The sequence below is a fragment of the Botryllus schlosseri genome, chromosome 7, assembly GCF_051294905.1.
Source record: "Botryllus schlosseri isolate E-star chromosome 7, Bs_hap1, whole genome shotgun sequence".
Classification (NCBI taxonomy): domain Eukaryota; kingdom Metazoa; phylum Chordata; class Ascidiacea; order Stolidobranchia; family Styelidae; genus Botryllus; species Botryllus schlosseri.
The window spans coordinates 27,464,724-27,483,883 of record NC_137242.1 but is presented as its reverse complement, the minus strand read 5'-3'; the positions used below and the strand labels follow the sequence as shown (position 1 = coordinate 27,483,883).

Below are 19,160 nucleotides of genomic sequence, written 5' to 3'. Positions count from 1 at the left end.
GTGACCCTTATGTCTTATGGCGGGGGTGGCATGGTGCCATTGTGTCTTATGGCTGCGGTGGCATGGTTACCTTTTCGGGTATAGGCTGCGGCGGCATGGTGCCGTGAAACTCGTGGTGATGATGGTACCCTTTCAGACCCCCATGTGGTGATGATGTGCCTATGTGGTGATGATGGTACCCTTTCTGGCATAGGCTGCGGCGATGATGTGCCATGTATTCTTATGGATGCGGTCGTGATTCGTACTTTCGGGTATAGGCTGCGGCGGTGATTCACCGTGAAAACTCGTGGTCGTGACTCGCCTTTTTTGCTATGGGCTGCGGCGGTGATGCGCCATGTATTCTTACGCGATATGTGGTGACTCGCCATGTGTTCTTATGGGTGCGGTCGTGATGCGCACTTTCAACCATCTCTCGCGTGGTGTTGAATAGTCACCAACAATAACCGCACAAACGGAAACGTGGCTTGCAAGAGGATTTACGCAGTGCGTGCGACCTATATTTCGAATGACCTGCGCGCTGAATTGTTTCACGGCCAACCGCGTGCTACTATCGAATATTACGCTAATCCAGTCACTGCGAAATAGTTTACTAAATCTAGGAGTCACTTCCAAGGTAATATTTTGGTAATTAGTTTACCACAGAGCCGGCGTAGACGGCGTTCGAATATCGACAATAACCGCGTTCGCATACTAACACTCTAAAAAGGTGTGAAATATTTGTAAAAATCCTACGACCACTCACAAGATAACACATCAGAATAGTCATCTCTCGTGGTTTGGTGTAACAAAGGTAGGAATTACGCATAAGTAATATTTTGGACGACAATGATATATCGTTATTCTTATGGACGCGACGACATGATAACGTTACAGGTATAGGCTGTGGTGGTGATTCGCCGTGTGTTCTTATGGGTGCGCTCGCACGTCGTACATTCAAGTATAGGTATCTCTCGCATGTCGTATTGGAAACTCGTGTTGGCTCGCTCACGCGGTGAAATTTTAGTAATCAGTTTGTCGCAGAACTTGATTTCACTCGTAAGATTTATAGCTTTCAATACAACATCCATTGTAGTAAAATATTTATTCAACTCGAAGACTTTTCGGGTGCCTCTTTTCAAGAGTTAACGGCACACTAAAGGGATTTAAACAGAATGAAAAGCAAAACCAAAAAGGCGAAGTATGACGCAACAATCAGAAATTACATACCATGAAGTCCGCAATGTAACGATGGCAACAATAACAAACTTGAAGAGTACGATACTAGTAACATAGCATTTTGAAACCAAACAATAACAAACACGAATTAGAACGCACTAATGGGAAATTTGTAAGTTATACAGAAAATCTTTTTGCCTACATAAAATAGGCTTGGTCAATTGGATGATTGTTGATTCTAGGGATTTCAAATGAAACAAGGATCTGCCTCGCGCAATGACTGTAAACATTTGGTCATTATAGTTTTGAGCACAAGAAGGGTTCTCACTTAAATGTTGGCCAATTGCCGAAGCGTATGCTTGGTAATCGTCGTAACAGTCGGTTTTGGCGGCTGATTTGCATTGTCGTGCGAACTCCGTACGATCATTTGCGCAAGTTTTTGAGCGAATCAATTTGGGAATGTGTTGCGTTATCCGTTCAAACAATCTTTGTGATGTACGTCCCACATACCTACTATCACAGTGGCACTTAAATTCGTAGACGACGTTACTTGCATTTAAAGCAGGAAGTACATCCTTTCGGAAGTTTGGCAGAAGTGGTTTGGTTGTATACACCACATGCGCATTTACACTATAATAACAACGGTGCACGGCCGATTTGATCAACTTTTCAAACCGATTCGACACATTGCCTAGCCAAGGTAGATGTAAAAATGCCGGGCATTTTTCCGGTCCATAATTGGGAGGTTGATCCGAACGTTTTAACACTCTTGCGAAGGAGCATTTCAATATATGCTCAGGATAGCCATTTTTTGATAGGATAGAATGGATCTCATCCAATTCACGTGGCAATTTTTCTGGCGAACAGATACGCAAGGCCCGATAAACCAGAGATGATATTAGGTTGAGTTTTCGCCGCTTCGGGCAGAAAGAATCCCAACGGATATAATGGCCAGTGAACGTCGGTTTTCTATACACTGACGTCAAAAACATATTTCCAGATCTCTCAACCAACACGTCTAAAAATGGAAGTGCTGAATCAGTTTCTTTCTCCAGAGTAAATTGTAGAGCTGGGTGGAGACAATTCAATTTTTTGAAAAACGTATTACACTCTCGCTCATTATTGAAAGCAACAAAGGTGTCATCGACATATCTATAATAAAGGAGAGGTTTTGGGACGCTTTCAAACATTTTCTTTTCATGGTACCCCACAAATATATCTGCCAGACTAGGGCCCAAAGGTGATCCCATGGCAATGCCATCGATTTGCATAAACATCACGTCGTTAAAGCTGAATTCAACACAGCTTGTAGCAGTTCGCAACAATTCCAGAAATATTTCACGTGGTACTGTAGGAGGTTCAAGGGAGCTACTATAAAGCGCATCTGCACAAATTTCGAAAGTTTCCGACAGTGGCACATTGGTAAAAAGACTTTTCACATCGAAAGAGCTAAGAAATACATTGGAAGAATTTAATTCAGCGCACTTCAATTTATCCACAAATGTGAAAGAGTCACGAAGACAATGGGGTGTATACAAGGATCGAACTGGCTCAATGACGGTGTTAAGCCACTTGGCCAAATTATGCTGCGCCGATCCACACATAGACAGTATGGGACGCATGGGACATACTGGGTATGTGTGGATCGGCGCAGCATAATTTGGCCAAGTGGCTTAACACCGTCATTGAGCCAGTTCGATCCTTGTATACACCCCATTGTCTTCGTGACTCTTTCACATTTGTGGATAAATTGAAGTGCGCTGAATTAAATTCTTCCAATGTATTTCTTAGCTCTTTCGATGTGAAAAGTCTTTTTACCAATGTGCCACTGTCGGAAACTTTCGAAATTTGTGCAGATGCGCTTTATAGTAGCTCCCTTGAACCTCCTACAGTACCACGTGAAATATTTCTGGAATTGTTGCGAACTGCTACAAGCTGTGTTGAATTCAGCTTTAACGACGTGATGTTTATGCAAATCGATGGCATTGCCATGGGATCACCTTTGGGCCCTAGTCTGGCAGATATATTTGTGGGGTACCATGAAAAGAAAATGTTTGAAAGCGTCCCAAAACCTCTCCTTTATTATAGATATGTCGATGACACCTTTGTTGCTTTCAATAATGAGCGAGAGTGTAATACGTTTTTCAAAAAATTGAATTGTCTCCACCCAGCTCTACAATTTACTCTGGAGAAAGAAACTGATTCAGCACTTCCATTTTTAGACGTGTTGGTTGAGAGATCTGGAAATATGTTTTTGACGTCAGTGTATAGAAAACCGACGTTCACTGGCCATTATATCCGTTGGGATTCTTTCTGCCCGAAGCGGCGAAAACTCAACCTAATATCATCTCCGGTTTATCGGGCCTTGCGTATCTGTTCGCCAGAAAAATTGCCACGTGAATTGGATGAGATCCATTCTATCCTATCAAAAAATGGCTATCCTGAGCATATATTGAAATGCTCCTTCGCAAGAGTGTTAAAACGTTCGGATCAACCTCCCAATTATGGACCGGAAAAATGCCCGGCATTTTTACATCTACCTTGGCTAGGCAATGTGTCGAATCGGTTTGAAAAGTTGATCAAATCGGCCGTGCACCGTTGTTATTATAGTGTAAATGCGCATGTGGTGTATACAACCAAACCACTTCTGCCAAACTTCCGAAAGGATGTACTTCCTGCTTTAAATGCAAGTAACGTCGTCTACGAATTTAAGTGCCACTGTGATAGTAGGTATGTGGGACGTACATCACAAAGATTGTTTGAACGGATAACGCAACACATTCCCAAATTGATTCGCTCAAAAACTTGCGCAAATGATCGTACGGAGTTCGCACGACAATGCAAATCAGCCGCCAAAACCGACTGTTACGACGATTACCAAGCATACGCTTCGGCAATTGGCCAACATTTAAGTGAGAACCCTTCTTGTGCTCAAAACTATAATGACCAAATGTTTACAGTCATTGCGCGAGGCAGATCCTTGTTTCATTTGAAAGCCCTAGAATCAACAATCATCCAATTGACCAAGCCTATTTTATGTAGGCAAAAAGATTTTCTGTATAACTTACAAATTTCCCATTAGTGCGTTCTAATTCGTGTTTGTTATTGTTTGGTTTCAAAATGCTATCATCTTTAGTCTCGGTTAGTGGAGATAATTACATTTGTAAAATATTTTCTGATATCCGCGATACGCAGGGTGATATGTACCAAGGTGGAATAATTTTCCATTCAAGAACATTTCAGACACGCATAGTTTTACAACTCAATATGTTAATAACAACGGTACTGAAAAGTTTGTTGCTGTCATAATAACCTTTACAACAACGCCGCACTGTAAAAAATAAGCGTGGGTTTTGGGGTGGAATAGGAGTGGATATGGATGATTCACCGTAATGTAGGGGTGGACCTTTCTGTTCCTCCCCCTTTCAGGGTGGAATAGGCGTAGGAATGTTGCTACCACCCCTGCATTACGGTATATTACATCCTTCCACCCTGGATGAGGCGTGGAACGGCGAGCCACCTCTGATCAATTGAGGAAACATATCTGTTTACGCTATGATCACTCCAATCACCTGCGCTGTATATGTTTGCGCGAGATGCTTGCGGGGCGTTGATGTCGCTAAATTGAATGTATATGTGCTCAATGTCGCTGCTGGTCAAATCAACATATCGGACGGCCGACCGGACGGACTAGCAGACATACCATTTATCAATACAGAGAGAGCGGGAGTGAAAGTATATTTATTGGTCAGCCGTGCAAATCAGCATCATTAAAGCGGAATTGAATGAGGAAAATGAAGATATAATAGTTTGTTGCTTGTTCTTTTCAGAATTTAGCAGTGAGCTTGTAGCAGGAAATCGCAATAAGATAGATAGACAAACTTATATAATGGAATTTAAGGCGATACCGAGCTACCGTATAAAGTTGGATCTAAAATTGTAATATCGTTGTTCACGGTATCGAGATAATAATATTCCAAATTACCGTAATGCAACGCCTCAGTTATTTGCGCGGCGATCCCACGAAGTCAGCTGTGTTTTCGCGGGAACCAAATTTAGGCGGCAAAGCCCTTTCAACCACCGAGTTTTATAAACACAGATGAGCTAATGGTTCGACTTACATCTTACCATCATATTCGATCAATTTCTAGTCTGAACTCAATAATGATAGGTATAATATTCATTCAGTGAATGTAGGAAGTGGCACGCACACAAAGCGAAGATACTAATATCTCATGCTGATTGATCAACCGGGTCGGTTACGCTTTAGTGACTCAGCAACCGAGCCTCGAAAACGCGAAGCGGAATGCGAGCCAAGCTGAAAGATCGAAGTGGAAAGATGGCGAATATGTCTTGCAGTTTTACTATGAGACGAATTCCCTTATTCTCACTGTACAGAACAATAGTTGTACGTTTTAGAATATGAGTCAGTTTGATGCTGTTAAGGGATGCGGTATGAACGCATTCTATTCTCGCTGACATATATATACGGTGTTTGCTCGATTGTTTCTGACGGTCGGACGCCATATTGGAGATTAAGAGACCTGAAGAAAGCGAAGGTGAGACGACAATGCACTCATAAGTGTATTTTGCATGCTTCTAATTTGCCTTATCAAATTTACATGCTTGAGTTAGAGTCAATGATTCTAGTCATTGAGTCAGACTTGTTTGGTTGAATTATAGTTGATTGCAAACAAGTTACTGCGATCCAATGTAATTTTCTAGTATGAAACCATGCTAGTATATCTAGTATGGAATTGGTGTCCGCAGCACACTTGATTGGGCGTCTGGCAGGCTGACTATCACTATCATGATTCGTGAAAATTCGACTGGTTTACCAAGTCACCGTAAAGGCTATAAATGATATCTGCTCCAGCCATAGTAGTCACCACAGACGTTGATAATCTAAATTTCGTCGTCTCTCCATGAGAGTGTGGGCATTTAAGTTTGTATATTTCATTTGTATCAATGCGAGTGCGCGCGATAAAATTATAAAACATGACTTGAAATTGTATTGAAATTATTTGAGCAAAAAATATGTTGGCGGACAGCCAAAAGAAAAAAAAACATCTTCATCCGGACATGCTCTAGGTAGGAGTGATGCTTTCAAACTTACCATCATTAGAAATAATGGTTTGTGCCTGTGGTACAGTTTGAGTTAACGGGGCACTGCTCTCTAAATATGATGTGGTCTCAAATTAATTAGTACAAAAATTTCATCCACATCAGCTATTCAGGACAGAAAGCCACTTAAAAGAAATTGTAGCTAAAATATTATTGAAACTATATCCATTTCACAGTAGCTGCCCCTGCCTAAATAAATGTATTTTGTATGGAGGTTGCTTTGTTTTTGCTGCTTCCCCTGCTGCAAAAATGGTTGATTTTCGGTTCCACACATTCAATCTCCTACTGAAATTTTCATTCTGGTTCAGTGCATATTTCAAAATTTGACTGCTTTGCTTTGCAGAAAGCTGTTTCGACTTATGTACCTGAAGACGAAATGAGCGTGATCAACGCGGAATCGGTTCGAAATATCCTGATTCTCCTACCATGGTTGATAGAATGAAGCGGACATTGATATCCCGAGGTTACAAAATGCTGAAATCTTATGGGTATGTTCTTCTCTTTCTGCTATCTATGTATTTGTTCCAATAAAGCTGTTGATTTTGACAGAAGCCGTGATCTCTTCAAATATTTGTACCAAGTAGTTAATCTCAATCTATTAATTGCCTCTCGTGATATATAGTGTTCATTAGTCATGCTGCAATTGCATGGCAATCAAAATCAGGCCATGCCTCAATACGTGCACCGTTTTTGATCTAAAGAATTTCGTGCTTAAGAAACGACACGTCGATGCACTTCTCTTTGATATGCTGTATCTTGTAATAAGTCAATGTTCATCTGCATGTATTAAGTGATAAACTTTGACTCAATAATATATTTTGTGATTGTGTTACAGCATCTCCAAATCTAGACTGGATTGTTTCTATACCTACCATTCTGCATGAAAGATATGTTGATCAGGTACGTGTCAAATAATCTTTGTTTTTATTTTGCAAGGTTTACATTTGATTCTGATGGTTTATAATTTGAGAGAAGTGTTTCGCAACGTTTTGACCTTGCGGAGCGGTAAAACGTAAGAACAAATTTGTGTGGGAATGAATCACCATTGGCATTATACTGCCGCAATGCAACCATTGGAATAAGTTCAATGTTGATGATTAAAATAGGTCTCCACTTTCACCTGGCTGCCGAATCAGCATATATGTATTTTGGCTGGAAATCGGGGCTATACCATTACTTTCGTTGTTTGGCAGGTCTACTTATGGTGAGCGATACGACAACTTTTTGCGTCAATACTATATTCATATTGTCTGAAAAAAGCAATGCCCGGCCCAAGCCTGATCATACCCTATATTTCATATGCTGATTACTATATAGCAGTGGTCGGGAACATATGGCTCACGACCCATATATGGCTCTTTTGGGTATAAGATATGGCTCTTTGCGAAATATTGATTTTTGTATTGAATTGATCAATATTGCAACGAGTTGTTATAAAATTTTAATCACGGCCAAAATAATTATTCTCGTGGCAGTACAAATATGTCTTTGAGGGGTAAAGACAATTTCGTTTTCAGGTTTAGGGGGTCGGACCCCCTCTTTTCAAAATCATGAAATTTAAGTTACTGTCACGCCGGCCGCCAATATCACGCGCGAATATTATGTACCTGACTTGAAATCTTGAATTTCACACTACGTTGATTAATCAAAGAGCATAGCAGACAGGGTGCCGCCCATTTCGAAGCTACATATGAATTGCGTTATCAAGGGTGAGGCTTGGCCCGTCTGTTCTATTTTCTATACGTCTCGTTTCGACCTTTATTTCCGAACAATAAATACCAGATTTTACTGTAGAAATATGGCGCACAGGAGGAATCCCATGCAGCGAGCTCGAATTAGTGTTACCATGACGTCATGAATTTTCAATTGTGACATAACAGTTGATTGGTATGTATGGCTCTTTGAGAGTTGAGATGGAAAAAATAGGGACATATATGCAGTGGCGTAGACAGGGGGGGATAATCGGTGTCCGATACCCCCCGTTTCCAAGCTCGAAATACCCCCCGTCTTACGTATATTTCCATTGATCTAATATTTCTTGTTCTAATTCGATAATCCCCTAATTGCCGCGCGGCATCATCACGCCATCGATCAATGCATTGCGGTGATGCCTTTTTTTCATATTGTTCTCTCGTCTACGGAAGCCCGAAAAACGCATCTCACATGGCTCTCCCGTCTCATCTGAACGATATTATCCAGTTACAGAACCAGAAGTCACAGTAACAATAACACTCGCATTGAAATTTCGATACCGCGCGAGTTGGTTTTCGTGTTTGACAGTCTATTGTCAACAGACGTTTAGAACATGCGCGCTAGGCTTGAATCATTAGAGATAGCAGATCCCTACAGTACCAAAACAGATCGTACTAATCAAATGTTCTGTATGGAATCTATTATGTATTGATCCAATTTGCGATCATTTAGTTCGGTTGTTGTGTGTGGGTTTCCAGATCTCCAGCCGTTTCGTGTCTCAGGCCTCTGGCACATCTGCTGACTGTCCTATCATAACGCGCTTGGCTAGTAGTAAAACATTGGAGGCTAGGAAAATTAGGCCGCTCTGTGACTCGCGGCGCGTGATAGTGCTACTCGATGTGCTATTGTAATAACCAGAAGTTATGGTCTTGGCCTCGACAATTCGCAATTGTCACTTCTACAATCTACACCGCAAACGCGTTTAGGAATGCATTTTGATCGCGAGCCTAAGCCTGCGCCAGGCCACTGTTATTCACGTGATGCAAGCACAAGCTCGAGCGGTAATTAGTCTTTACCATCTCCACACACCATCTTGGCAGACAGTAAAAATCATATTGATTTAAAACAAAATTAATCCAGATTGTTTGTATCAAACGGCAACAGACTATAATTCATTTGCGTATCTTCACTGTTCGAGTGTTCGTCTTTGAGCCCAAAATGGAGAGATCTTCCACTGTGTTGTAATATGATCTGCGCGCACTTTCGTGATTACATCCTCGCTTTGGTAATTAAGGTCAAGATACCTCGCTACCATCGAAATTTGTTTGCTACTTCCATCTGATCTGATACGTTGTGATTGGCGAGGTGATCGTCGATCACCTGCTGCGTTGAGTCATGATTCGAGCGCGCTTTGTATTAAAATCCGCGCGCATGAAACTCGCTGTCGGCAAATAGTGGCGCGCAAGGGAAAAGCGCCTTCTGTTTGTTACTGTAGCATGCGACTGCGCATAATAGAGCTATATTTTAAGATAACTGGCAAATGTTCATTAGGGCTGTTCAAAAATAACTTTTTTTTCCGGATTCCAGCCGTTCACCGATTAAATCGTCAGGTTACCTTAAAAAACGCTGCACACCAAATTTGGTTCAATTCTAACAAGTATAGGGCTCCGCGGATCCAATTAAAATTTTTAATTTATACAGGAAAATTGAAAAAAAAATGTTTTCAAATTTTTCTGTCAACCCCATGAAATTGTTGAGCTGTCTTCAGAGACGATGCAAATAAAATTTGACTCAATTCGGACTAGTAGAAGTGGAGTTATTGGAGTTTTTCGTTGATAATTCTCCAATTATCCTTGATTGGTGGATAATCCGAGAATTATCAACGAAAAACTCAAATAACTCCGTTTCTACTGGTTGGAATTGACTCAAATTTCATTTGCATGGTCTTTGAAGACATCTCAACATTTTCATGGGGTTGAGAGAAAAATTTGAAATTTTTTTTTTTTTAATTTTACGTAGTAAATTAAAAATTTTAATTGGCTCTGCGGACGCTTAGACATGTTCGAATTGAACCAAATTTGGTGTGCAGCCTTTGTTGTGGCAACCTGACAAATTAATCAGTGAATGGCTGGAATCAGGAATAAAAAGTTATTTTTGAACAGCCCTAATGTTCATGTGTATAAAGACGTAAACACAAACTAGATTATCTTACCCTTGTTGTATCGGCATTTGTGTGTATTAAACCGCAATAAAGTGGTTAGCATAACGAATATCATCTTTTCGAAAAATATCCCCCGTTTTAATAAATATCCCCCGTTTTTTTTCGGCTGGCTACGCCCCTGCATATATGGCTCTTCGGACAAAAAAGGTTCCGGACCACTGCTATATAGGCTAGTCTAGTCGATATGTATGTTTGTGTGTATGTTTGACCTGATTCTTTTTTGTTATATTAACAGACGCCCAAGTATGGACACCCTGTCATTTGCTTCAATATGGCGACTGAAGAGTGGACAGTCAGTTTTGAAGCGGAACGCGTGACACAAACACACAGCATTCATGAGGTATTGGCAGTGATGATGTCAATTCATTGAGAATTGATAATGCAATTTTTGACCCAAGATTATAAAATCTCTGACTTTCATGTCTATTAATTTTCATAAGCCGTGATTGGCTCTGTATTGATTAGTCATCAAAATCAGATATGACACCTATTTGATACCTCCTTAGCAAAAAAAGCACTTGCTCTATAGCTGGGGGGGGCCAACCTTTTCAGCCAAATGGCCACATGAAATTTACGAACCATTGCGCGGGCCGCTTGAATGTTGATGTCCTTTTTTCGCCGCCCTATTGGAGTAAACCAGATTATGTAACGGTAAAAATAGAACTTATATTACTACGTGCCAAAATCGATAACAATAAGCCATCTGCTAGCTATTGACGTAGCCAGGAGCCAGGCACGTTTTCGTAGATCTTAGTATGGTATATGACCATAAGGTAGAATATTTCACAGCGGATTTATTTTACTTGGAGTTTTTCTTACCCCTTTACACGATTTATGGTCACTTGATTTCTTACGCCGAATTTACAGAAACGAGTTCAATTATATTCGAAAATATTAGAGAACGTGACCCGTGTCTTGCAACAAGCAACTTCACGTTTGCACTTGCAGAAAGATAGTCGGTGATGGCACCGTTGCACAAAATGACTGGCGCATGTTCGCCGAAATCTTCGATATTGATATGTCCAAAAGTGACACGCGCAATGGTTTGTTGGATTATTGTGGCCCTGTGCCGAAAAGGCTGGTCGCCCCTGAACTGTAATAATTGAAAGATTACAGCAATGTCATTAGGTAGTAAACTAGCTCCCCGCAGTAACTAACTCTGTATTTTTCACAGAATCTCGGATACCGGCCGTTTTTCATGAAAAGTATAACCACTTCCTATTGATTGATCAGGTACGAAGCTCATCAATGTTATTTGCATATGAATCGATTTGCAACTCCACTATGTAAATTATGCACCACTGGTATTTTATTGCCGCAACTAATATAATTCGTTCAATGTTGGCGACTAAAAAAAGATCGCCACTTTCACCCGGCTGCCAAATCTGCATCTTTTATTCCAGCTGTACCAAGCCTATTTTTTTTCCAAAATCCATGGTTTGCTCCGTATATTTTGACTGACTCTCCATTTATGTGTCACAAATAAATTGACCGCCATCAATGTGATCACAGCTATGTTGTCATCAACTAGTGAACTTGCTCCCCGCAGTACCCAACTCCTGACCTTATTATTATATTTTTTACAGAATCTCAATGTAGATTGGATGGTCGCAGTACCCGCCGTTTTTCACGAAAAGTATGGCCACTTCCTATTGATTGATCAGGTACGAATTTCATCATTGCTGAATTAGCATTGAATCCATTACCAACTCCTATGTAAATTACGCACCAATGGCATTTTATTGCAATAACTAACATAATTCGTTCAATGTTGGTGACAAAAAAAAGATAGCAATTTTCACCTGACTGCAAAATCTGCTTAGTTTATTCCATCGATTTTCAACCTGTGTGTCACGGATTTTGAACAAAAAACCTTGTATAATATTCAATTTAAGCAAAATGTTCACACGAACCTGAACCTTTCAGGGTTCTTGATCTTACCATCCCTTTATTCACGTTGTTCTGTTGATGTGAGCTCTGGGAGTTTTACTAGTAATGAAGCGAAACTGCCTCGTGATTTTCTGAAGTATTTTGAGGCTTCGCGAACCCCCTGAAAATGCTTCGTCGACCCTCTGTTGAGAACCACTGGTCAAGAATCACCTTACATCTCAACAATCTACTTTTCAAGTTTTGCTTTAAACAAAATATGCCTGATCATGCTCTTTATGTTTCATGGGCTGATTACCAGTGTTGGAATGACTCGAGTCACCTTTTTCATATGACTTGACTAGACTCGAGTCACTTGAGACGTAATCATACATCTGACTTCGAAAAGGCAACTTGACTCGAATCACTTAGGACGTAATCATACATCTTACTTTGAAAAGGCAACTTGACTTGAATTCTGACTTGACTCGAGTCACTTGAGACGTAATCATACATCTTACTTCGAAAAGGCAAATTGACTTGAATTTTGACTTGACTCGAGTCACTTAAGCCGTAATCATACACCTTACTTCAAAAAGGCAAATTGACTTGAATTCTGACTTGACTCGTGACTTGACTTGAATCGAATCACTTAAGACGTAATCATACATCGTACTTTGAAAAGGCAACTTGACTTGAATTCTGACTTGACTCGAGTCACTTGAGACGTAATGATACATCTTACTTCGAAAAGGCAAATTGACTTGAATTCTGACTTGACTCGAGTCAAAATGACTCGTCACTCGTAGGTGGTGGCTTGATCCCAACGCTGCTGATTACTAAAAGTCTGCCTGTGTGATGTGCTGTATAGATTTGACCTAATTCTTTTTTAATATAATAACAGACACCCAAACACGGAAATGGATACCCTGTCATTCGTTTCGATACAACGAATGAAGAGTGGGCAGTCGGCTTTGAAGGGAACACGTGACACAAATACGCAGCTTTCGTGAGGCATTGGCGGTGATTTATGTCAGCATGCATAACGAATACTTAATAAACCTCATAAACACCGATATGGCATTCCTGGTATATAAGAGTGCAGCATGAATAAGCGTTTGACAAAGATATGGGTTGGTATTGGTAACCGGAGATTGAGCGTTTGATGAAGATATTCGGGCAGGATATAGGTTGTTATGTCTTGGTTTGACTTTTGTGAAGCATATCTCAAGGTTGATATATCCGGATAGGTAAGGGTTATATCCGGATAGGGGTGGTTAGACCAGTCTACCCTGTGGCGTGGTTAGAACAGTCTACCCTGTGGCGTGGGTAGACCAGTCCACCCTACCCTTCTGATCATGGGGTGGCATTTTGAACCACCTCTAGGGGTGGGCCCAGTTTTTACAGTGCGGGTCTAATTAACGCGAATAATTTAATAATCAAGTCATGATAGACCATTACAAAATCTCATATGTTAAATCGATGTGACAATCCTTATGTTTACATCACGATAATTTTCGATATAACACCTGCGTTCGATTGTAAGAAACTACGATGGCCATACTTTCAAATGTCGTATACTCAAATATATTATGTTAATCTCAAGTCGCCGACACCGAGAAGTAATTACTTTTGTCTTACAAAATATACCGCATAGTAATTTCTTGGTCTTGCGGCATAGTAACGACTTTTACAGTTGAACAAAAAAGACGAGTTGGTGGCATATGCCTAAAACCGAACTTGATATGTTTGTGGGTTGTAGTGATTACTACTTGCGTGGTCTTGTCTACTTTTCGTATGGACACTTTTTGCTTTGGCTCGGTGAGTTACAAACGGATTGACTTGACAAGGTTTTTGTATTTTACTCTTTTGTTGATGGCAAGATGTTAAAATGTTGAGATGTCATAGTGATAATATTTCTGAAACTCTCTTTGACAAACGTAAAGACAGGTCGCGAATAGAGTTGTAATGTTTCATTACTTGTTTCGAATCAATGTGCGTATAATCTCTAAATATGACTGGGTTGAAAGTTGTTAGTCATGTTTGTCGATCTATTTCAATTCAGACTATGTCAAAGTCCAATTATTTCATTTTGGATTATCTGGATTTACCTTTAGTACATCTCGCGAGTGGATTCCGATGCGGTACTATAACATTTTTGATAATAATGACTCAAGGATTTTCAATCAACAATACTGGAATTTTTTGGTAATGTTAGAGTTGCCAAATGATTAGTTGCGTGTTTTTGTTAAGTGTTTGATTTCAAGCTAATAAAGACAATAACTGTGTAATGCACATACTTGTGATTCTTGATTCTTGTAGAGTTATAGTTGGTATTGATTCTATAGGCGTGAAACAGCGACTCGGAATGTGCGAATAATTCGATGCGGCTGAAAGTCGGCGTCAGTAATATTCGGGTTACGTTCGATTCAACAAAAACGCGTTAAGGGATTTGTCAAAGGATTTGAGTTGTGTCGATTTAAAACATTCAGATACGAATCAACTTGAACTGTGTAGTGAGTTTCATTTCGAGTTGACAAATTGACGCATTGATTGAATATTCTCATGATTTGTATCACGCAACTAAAGTCAACCACTCTTCTGAAGTGTCAAAACATATAGCGATCGCGGGTAAGTGACAAATTATTGGTTTTCGATCACTGTCTGCGACGGTTCTGTGACAAACTAATTACCGAAATATTACCTTGTGAGCGGGCATGAGGGATTGCTATGTCTGCAGCATTATCCGGTGAGTGGTCGTTGGATTTTAAAATTATATCACAACCTTTTGAATAAGCGTTCACTTCACAAAGGATTAGGGTTAGAGCGGAAATAAGTGACAATTTGTCGCTATTCAAGTTACCGTTATTCGTTACTTATTAAATCTTACGAGTGAAATCAAGTTCTGCGACAAACTGATTACTAAAATTTCACCGCGTGAGCGAGCCAACACGAGTTTCCAATACGACATGCGAGAGATACCTATACTTGAATGTACGACGTGCGAGCGCACCCATAAGAACACACGGCGAATCACCACCACAGCCTATACCTGTAACGTTATCATGTCGTCGCGTCCATAAGAATAACGATATATCATTGTCGTCCAAAATATTACTTATGCGTAATTCCTACCTTTGTTACACCAAACCACGAGAGATGACTATTCTGATGTGTTATCTTGTGAGTGGTCGTAGGATTTTTACAAATATTTCACACCTTTTTAGAGTGTTAGTATGCGAACGCGGTTATTGTCGATATTCGAACGCCGTCTACGCCGGCTCTGTGGTAAACTAATTACCAAAATATTACCTTGGAAGTGACTCCTAGATTTAGTAAACTATTTCGCAGTGACTGGATTAGCGTAATATTCGATAGTAGCACGCGGTTGGCCGTGAAACAATTCAGCGCGCAGGTCATTCGAAATATAGGTCGCACGCACTGCGTAAATCCTCTTGCAAGCCACGTTTCCGTTTGTGCGGTTATTGTTGGTGACTATTCAACACCACGCGAGAGATGGTTGAAAGTGCGCATCACGACCGCACCCATAAGAACACATGGCGAGTCACCACATATCGCGTAAGAATACATGGCGCATCACCGCCGCAGCCCATAGCAAAAAAGGCGAGTCACGACCACGAGTTTTCACGGTGAATCACCGCCGCAGCCTATACCCGAAAGTACGAATCACGACCGCATCCATAAGAATACATGGCACATCATCGCCGCAGCCTATACCAGAAAGGGTACCATCATCACCACATAGGCACATCATCACCACATGGGGGTCTGAAAGGGTACCATCATCACCACGAGTTTCACGGCACCATGCCGCCGCAGCCTATACCCGAAAAGGTAACCATGCCACCGCAGCCATAAGACACAATGGCACCATGCCACCCCCGCCATAAGACATAAGGGTCACCATGCCACCCCCGGTTTCTCGGCACCATGCCACCCCGCCCATAAGAGACAACGTTAGTTCGCGAGCGATCGTATATACTACTGGCGATGAGTCAAAAAAGGTTGGGAACCACTGGTATAGACGATATTCGTTCGATTTTAATCATACAATAGGGTTGAGAGGGTGAGTGAGCACTGAGAACTGTGAGCAGTTTATAGAACAGAGATACATTGCTGGTAGGCTATATTACTTTATTACTAGTTTACGACAACGTAAGCTGCAAGCTCCGACAACTGCGATTGCCATCAATTTATTTGTGATATAACAATCGAGGGGCGGTACGACGGACAATCATTGAATGATTGATTGCTCTCACAGGTCACACCAGCGTATCGTTAACAATTCGAACGTATACAAGATACAGCGATTTAGTCGACATCGATTACTTGATGACTTGAAATTGACTCGTGAATTCTGCTTCGAGTCACGAGTCAATCCGCATTTCTGAAACATCGTGTCAAGTCATGACTCGGGTCATCCCAACACTATAATTGACACCCTTCGCATACATGGATGGCGAGGAGTAGCCTATAGATTAGGGATGGTGTGAACCTCTGAAAGGTTCAGGTTCGTGTTAACGCGAACCTTTTTGAAAGGTTCTGTGTGAACACGAACGTGAACCTCGTGATGTCATATTGCTAATTCCAACCCTATCTTCCAATGAAGTGATAGCCTATATTAATGTACAATTGTACACGATACATAGCGAAGACTCGGTCCACATAATGTCACAATGCTGAAGAACATATCGGCGTTTTAAACGTCGCTAAATGTATCAACCGCGGTAATCAAAGGATATAATAATTGCATAAAATCAATACATTCCGTCGCTTTGCCAACAATTTCGACGAGGACTTACCAAGGAATATAAGCTTACGCCTTAACGGTCTTAGCCATACCGGACAATGTGTTCGGAGTCTGAGTATTGCTACATTGATATTGAGCAGAGTGTACAACGGGTTTCTATGCTCGCTCCCGATACCACAAACTACAACAAGTTATGCAGCAGTAGCAAGCACCTTAATCGCACGGATTTGGTTTTAACGATGCAGTAAAGATATGAAGTCAAGATTGACCCCGTACGCCCGTTCGATTTTTTACATCAGAAGACGATATCAATGTCATTGATTGGTTGAATAAGCATCATTCGCTGACTACGTACATATCGCTCGTGATGTTGTGTGATTGCGGGTCAAGCTCACAGCAGAGAGTCACTAAATATTCACAAACGGAAAGCTGGTTTTTCCGAGAAAATTTTTGCAACAAAGCAAGTAAAACTTTTAAGGTTGTCGAGGTGCATGGTGCATGCTCGTTCAGCGTTGATTTTTTTATGCTGCCAGCACCATGCATGGAGTGACCCGCAGTTGAAATGCTATAAATTTGAACCAAAGATCTTATAATGGAGTGAAAATTACAATTTACCAAAAGGTTCACAGTGCAGAACCTACCAAGGTTCTGTTGTGAACGCGAACCTCTAAATTTCCGAAGTTCACACACACAACGCGAACGTGAACCTCACGTTCACACCATCCCTAGCCTGCGTCTGAAGATGGCTAATGTGATAAGAAACAGGATGCAAGCTCAATCAGCTAAATTTGTAGGTTTTATATAGTTGCGAATCCTAATCCACGGAAATCGGCATCCGCAATCAAAATCATGAATCTAACCCTGGTTTCCCACAGTCTGAATGATGTCTTCAACTAGATCAAACAATTGAACCAATTGGGGGTTGGGAAACCCTGATAAAAAATATTTAAAGTTTTCAATTCCCAGCTAGTTGCTGACGATTACCCCTGACGACGTCAGCCGATATTACTCGGGTTTATTTAAATATTCAATTATATACTAGCATGTTGCTTCGAAGCGCCAGCAAAACGTGCGGATAATCTCATTTCCGACGAATGCCAATGGAATTAAGTTTGAAGACTTGACAGATTGCTACATTTCATAGACTGTGTGTGACTGGCGGAACTGCTGTTAGCGCGCTTGTGAGAGAATGGAGCTGGTCTGTCCCGGTACAACGTTATGAAGATGCTTTGGAGCTGGAGACTCTCCCGGTTATGATATGGCGTTACGTTTTTAGTTAAAGATTATTGACCCGTTGTTATTTTATGGTTGGCGTTCTGCCGCAGTGGCAAGTGTTTGCGATTTTGTTAACTGAATGTCGCGTCGGTTTTGATGTTGCTGTGTTGCATCCATGGTAGTATATTTGTTTGTGAAGAGTGATTCTATATAGGCCCTTCTCAAGTTTGGCGGAGAGATGTTTAGCCGCCATGGTCTTATGACAGTTCGAATGTTCAATTAACTGAACCCAGGAGTTCGAAACAAAAGCACGGCGTACAAAGTAAAAATCTCCTTCGAGCCGGATTCGAACCAGCGACCTATGGATATCCGCACCGCCTTCTACAGTCCACCGCTCTACCAACTGAGCTATCGAAGGATACCGCAGGGCGGGTAATCCTGCGGAATTGAATCGAAATTCACTCTCATGCATGTCAGTGGTGCTCAATACGCCTATACACATACGCTGCAGATTAATCGATTTGAGCATCGATAGATCGCGACAGGTTGGAAATCATTCTGGTTCTCTTCTTATTGTTGTTTTGTGATATGACGGTAAGCCGCGCGACATATTTTACTATCATAAGGGGCGCGTCTACAAAGTTTGATAACCGCTGCTTTGGTGTGTCACGAGCAGCTTACCATGTCGCTGTATGTCGTGCAAACACGCCCGTAAATGTATGTTTCTCTTGAAGAATTACAGAGGAGATTAAAAAGGGTTCCTCTGAAAGCAACACACGTCTGCATGAAAAGTGTCATATATGGCTCGCAAAGCATAGTTACAGCGAACCCTGGTTTTCTGATAAGGTTATCTTGTCTTGTCGTAAGGTCGGCTGGAAGGTTACGATTAGCTTGTGCTATGAATCACTCGCTATCGAGCGTCTGGCGAGGAGGACGCAGATAGCAGTTACGATCAAGTATTTTGTCTGGCCCAGCCGGGTATTGAATCCACGACCCCTATCAAGAACCTGGAGACTTTACTATCATTACAAAAGTTCGTCTACTATCATTACAAAAGTTCGTCCACGATTATATCAGCATCAATATAGCTCTCACGACACTCGATATTTTGAATAA

At 41.1% G+C, this 19,160-nt stretch overlaps 2 long non-coding RNA genes and 1 other non-coding gene across 4 annotated transcripts in view; 2 read left to right on the top strand and 1 right to left on the bottom strand.

Moving 5' to 3' along the window:
- Positions 1–19,160, top strand: part of LOC145442722 (uncharacterized) — a 93,641-nt gene that overhangs the window by 17,694 nt on the left and 56,787 nt on the right. The gene's annotated exons all lie outside the window — the stretch shown is intronic.
- On the top strand, positions 5,574–13,134 carry LOC145443156 (uncharacterized). 2 transcript variants are annotated; one of them, XR_013916311.1, is made up of 7 exons: positions 5,574–5,714; positions 6,623–6,767; positions 7,115–7,179; positions 10,428–10,532; positions 11,367–11,425; positions 11,779–11,856; positions 12,963–13,134. It is a non-coding gene; the product is annotated as an uncharacterized LOC145443156 (long non-coding RNA). The 2 variants fall into 2 exon arrangements; XR_013916312.1 differs by lacking the exons at positions 5,574–5,714; positions 11,779–11,856 and having other exon boundaries at positions 6,621–6,767.
- Trnay-gua (transfer RNA tyrosine (anticodon GUA)) lies at positions 18,376–18,462 on the bottom strand. Its single transcript is given in 2 exon segments — positions 18,376–18,411; positions 18,426–18,462. It is a non-coding gene; the product is annotated as a tRNA-Tyr (tRNA).